The sequence below is a fragment of the Micropterus salmoides genome, unplaced genomic scaffold (assembly GCF_014851395.1).
Source record: "Micropterus salmoides isolate LMB-PRFRI ecotype aquatic unplaced genomic scaffold, ASM1485139v1 Ms_hic_scaffold_792, whole genome shotgun sequence".
Classification (NCBI taxonomy): Eukaryota; Metazoa; Chordata; class Actinopteri; order Centrarchiformes; family Centrarchidae; genus Micropterus; species Micropterus salmoides.
In genome coordinates, this window is record NW_024044562.1 from 25,942 (window position 1) to 31,168 (window position 5,227).

The following is a 5,227-nucleotide window of genomic DNA, read 5'->3' on the forward strand; positions in this document are numbered from 1 at the left end:
TAGCGTCAGTTACCAAAACTTTAGAACAACTATGAGATTGAACAGCAGTCACTAAAAGATGGAAAGAACTGTGAGTGCTTAGGCAAAATTACTGTAAAGAATAAGTGTTTAGCGAACAGTTGGCCGCTGTAATCAAACAAATGTAACTGTTATTTAGCGAGAGCAGCACAACGCGGTACCAACACACAAGCACCGGAAACGGAAATGAGTCGACACGCTTACCGCAATACGTCAGCAGTACGTCAATCTTTCCAATCTGTTTTGCGTGCCCCAATCTGTTTTGCGTTTATGTGAACACATAGTAAAGCAGGTGGAAAACAAAGTGACCAATGATGTATCATAATAATGAATTAAAACTACTGAATTGCTCCTCCTAGCTTGTGGCAGTCACTGCCTAAAAACAGGCCTGTGAACAATTATTGACAAGTTGTCTCTCTTTTGTCTAAAGATCCTCCAAAGCTTCCCTCTGTGTCAGTGAGTCCCTCTGCTGAGATAGTGGAGGGCAGTTCAGTGACTCTGACCTGCAGCAGTGATGCTAACCCAGCAGCTAAATACACCTGGTACAAGGAGAACCAAACACTGATTCAGGGACCAGAGGACATTTATCATTTCACCTCTATCAGCTCTAAGGACAGCGGGATCTACCACTGCAAGTCTGAGAATAAGTATGGCCAGATCAACTCCACATCTGTATCCATAGATGTCCAGTGTAAGTACAAAACATCAGCTAATCACTTTGACATATAATGTGTTTATTATAGATAGTGGATGTAAAGGTCTGATGGGTTTAGGATGGTAGAAAGGGTATTGTGTTCCATAAGGAGTTTAAAGGATTTAGGATTTTCCTTTAAAGTGGTCATTGAACGCCTATGACATGTCTAAGCTATGGAGTTGCATATGCGCAGTAGCTAATCAAAGTCTACTAACCAATCAAAAGCAGAGGAAGGCGGGTCCTGAAAAGCCTATAACCACAGCTTTGGTTAAGCTGTAAATGTTCCCAAACCAGTTTAGCAACCTAGACTGGAGCAAGAGTTTCAGAGAGGGAAGTTATTAATTTGTAACAAATTTATCTTCATATAAAGTTTTAACTGGACACTGTCTTTACATCACAGTAACAAATTGGGTTGGGAGGATTACTTTAAAAATGCAATCCAGGACAAATACTAATTACATGTTAAAAAATGTAATCCATAACATAATCCAAGTATTTCAAGTTCATTACATTTACTTACTTTTGGATTGCTTCAATACCAGATATGCAAAAAAAATTTGTTTTGTAGGTATTGTTGTTTATACTTTATTGTATAAAGTAAACATCCAATGAAAAGACACTGCTGAAAATTGTGTTTCTGCATGGCCGACCAGGCCCCACTGATTAATGTTCAAAAGCACAACTTTAATCATTGATTTTGGGATATAGTTAAACATGTCAATACGGAATTGTCACTAAATGCCATAGATACAAGTTAGTCACTTCTCTGTTTATCCCACACTATGTTGTTAACATGCAGCACTCTCTTTTTTTGTCCCTCAGATGCTCCAAAGCTTCTCTCTGTGTCAGTGAGTCCCTCTGCTGAGATAGTGGAGGGCAGTTCAGTGACTCTGACCTGCAGCAGTGATGCTAACCCAGCAGCTAATTATACCTGGTACAAGGAGAATGAAGACTCACCACAAGCATCAGAACAGAACTTCACCATCACTGACATCAGAGCTGAACACAGTGGGAATTATCACTGTGAAGCCCAGAACAGAAGAGGACGTCATAACTCCACCTTACATCTGACTGTTGTGTCAGGTAAATGATGTTAATTAACCTGCATACACACCCACTCAATTCCACGTCATTTTCTTTACAAGGTCTGTCCTGTAGCTTCTCTCATCAGGTGATCTCCCTTCCACCAGGTATGACAGCTATGCTCAAGAGTCAAAGACATATAGCCAAAAGACAAAGTTAGTCATTAATCTATCAGACCCTAATGAGCTTTAGAATGTGTTAGGACCTGGGCTTCAGGGAGGCAACGTAAAGGAGTCACAGATATTTGAACTCAGCAAATCAAAGTTTATTCCCAAAAGAAAAGGGTCAAACAATCACGCTGCTGCCGCCGCTGCTGCTGCTAACAGTGGAAGCAATTGCAATGGTGAGAGAGCAAACTCATCTGGGGTGCTGCTTTTATTTCTCCCTCCGCATGCTGATTGGCCAGCTTCATCTTCAGTTGGCCAATGTACAGCTCGGCCAGGCTGCACACGCGCGAGTCAATCACCCGCTTAGCACCTGAAGAGAACACAGGGGCAGGCAAAAAGCAGGAGGAAAAACAAAAACTAACCAGGCCTTCTTGGCATGTAACAAATGCTTTTGTCTGAAGATCTACAATTTTATTTCCAATTATGATCCCAAACAATCTCCATTATTAATTGCAAGTATTTTTGTTTGATCACTGTTTCCCAGGTTCAATGGCATCGGCAGCTGCTGGATCAATCACTGCTATTTTTCTGGCTCTCATATTCCTCCTTGCTTTCCTATTGATTAGGTGAGCAAATCAGTTTTACTGTGATTATATATTCAGTAATGGACCTTCTGTAATTCATGTTCAGTAATTTCATGCCATGATTTTTTTGTTTGTTCATTTATTCTCCTCTCCAGAAGAAAGAGGTCCTTGAAACAAACCACAGAGCCTGGAGGGAGACCAGACAACGCAGCACAGGTGAGGAAGAAGAGTTTAAGTCATTTGAATCGTGCTTCATGTCCATCTTCGCAACACATTCTCACTCCCGACTCGTCACATATTGAAGCTTAGTCAAGGCCCTTTGTTGTTGCTTTTTGACGACCTGGGTAGCCCTTTAGTGTCATTTTTAGATGTTTACGGCTCCGCGGTCAAGTTAGAAACGCTTAGCCAGTGTTGGGAGTAACGTGTTCCAAAGTAACATAATTACAGTAATGTATTGCTTTTTGCTGTAACGCAATTACTACAAAAAATGGTAATATTATACCCATTACAATCTCAGTAACACTTGTTATACCACATTTTAACCCGAAATTAAGAGGTGTCCGACGGTTGAGATTGTACGCAGGGTGGAAACTAGGGGGGAGCTCTGCTCCTCATAACAAGACGGTAGCTCCCCTGATGGATTATGTCTAAATATTTTTCTATAGGCTATGTGTTCTTAAACAAAGTACTTTCATGATCAGAGAGGCTGTTGTCATTTCATCCTGACTGATCCTGTGTCGGGAGATTAAAATAATGACGTTATGCTGCTGTACCTCATTCACACAGCATCATTTTTTTAATGGGGACATGATTCATCCTATTTCACCCATCCACCCCCACCCTTATCAGAAGGTTATTTTTTATGACAAAGACCCACCCGATCTGCAGATATAACTCTGCACATCACTAGAACCCACCTATGCAGCACATCTTACTATCAGAATAATGCGCCCATTAAATAACATTGAAAGTAACTCAAGTAACGCAAAAGTAGTGCAAAGCATTACAATTCAGAGACACTAATATTGTAATATACTAACTACTCTTAAAAGAAAGTAATTAGTCATCTATAATATATACATTTTGGAAGAAACTTGCCACAACTGTATTTAGCAACACTAAATATGCAATGTCTGGTTAGACCCTAGCGTTTTGAAACATAGTCATATTGAAATGGCACATTATTAAAGTCATGAAATTAAAATTTGGTTAGGTTTAGGCACAACACTACTTGGTTAAGGTTAGGAAAAGACCATGGTTGGGTTAAAATAACCCAAATAAGTTAACTTACGTCACTTAAGTAACTTGCGCAAATTACGTAACTCACGTAACTTAAATAAAAACATTTAATGTTGACTTTTTGTTTTACACAGGAGACGAACCTGGTCTCCTGGTCAAAGTTAGGGTTTTGGCCCTCCATCCACCGCAACCACCCCTCCCTTGCCAGTCTTTTCTGTTACATATCATATACCTTGCTTACCGTCAAAAACTGACGCTACAGGGCTTCCCCGTGTGTTGAACTATGACGCTATAGGGATCGCTCGTCGACGCTATATGTCTGTGACACCCTTGTTTTCCTTTATACACCATTATGTTATAAATTACAAAGTGCTGAACCAGCTGCACTTTCAGTACACCTCTCATCTACACATACTGTACATGTCAGGTTTTTAAAATTAAAGGGGAATTACATCTACTGGTCCGAGTAGGAATATGACAAAAACAGAAGTAACCCCAAACCTCTGGTTCACTATTTGGCTATAAAAACTTGTTGGGGTGGCCTCTAGCTCTCTACTATTCTTACTTCAAGTGGTGCACGGTTGTCTCCGGGTCATGTGGTCTCGGTCATTTGCGCTCCGGGGGGTTACAGGGTACCTGGCTGCTAGGGTTGGTGCCTGTCTGCCACTGTTGTCAGTGCTGGTGTGGTGTCCCACTCTCACTAACAGCTACTATGTGCAGACTTATACACACAAAGACACACCTACACAGAAATTTAAGATGTCCATGGGTGTCAACTTGTGCTGCATTATTCTTTATACATGTCAATAAATTGTTATTATTTCCCTTCTCATAGCTGAGCTGTGTTGTTATTTTTTTGCTTGACTATTTCTCCTTCACCTTTTATTCTCCATCAGTTATTTTCTTATGTCTGCCCCAAGCCCCTATCTCTGTTCTTGCAGGTGCTGTCTTTTCTCTGTGGTGTCTGTTTCTGTGACAGGACAGGTTCGAAAAAAAAACAGAACCAAACCAGAACAGAGAACATAAAAAAGTTGCACCTGATGACATATTTGTAAAGTCACTGGAATTGCAGCCAACAAAAATACCACAACATACTTCCCCACTTACTTACAAAGCTAAGTACTGAAGTATTTTTGTCTATGATGATTATTACCTTTTAGCTAAACATGGGTTTAGTGGGCAACCCTTCAGCTGCGCACAGAGAAAACCAGCAGAGGAGTCGAACAACCTTTGCTATGCCAGAGTAGCTTCTCTGAAAACCAGGAGGATCCTTCTACTCCAACATCAGGCCAGCTCAGCCCAACAGACACAAGAATGAAGAGAGGAGGACGAAGATGGTGGGAGTACAGTGCTGTCAACTTTAAGAGTGGCTCAACTTCAGCAGAGGAGTCCATGAGAATTTGTTTTTTATTCCCATTGTTTTTTTGTTGTTGCGTTTGTTGAGTGTTTTTGAGTAAATAAGTCTTTCAATTAGTTTTTTCATTCACAGACGTCAAGAAGCT

At 40.6% G+C, this 5,227-nt stretch overlaps 1 long non-coding RNA gene across 1 annotated transcript; it reads left to right on the forward strand.

Annotated features, from left to right (window-relative positions):
- The first annotated feature begins 1,734 nt into the window (after nucleotides 1-1,734).
- On the forward strand, nucleotides 1,735-4,908 carry LOC119893011. The gene is made up of 4 exons (XR_005442745.1): nucleotides 1,735-1,795; nucleotides 2,447-2,528; nucleotides 2,642-2,702; nucleotides 4,886-4,908. It is a non-coding gene; the product is annotated as an uncharacterized LOC119893011 (long non-coding RNA).
- Nucleotides 4,909-5,227: the final 319 nt, after the last annotated feature.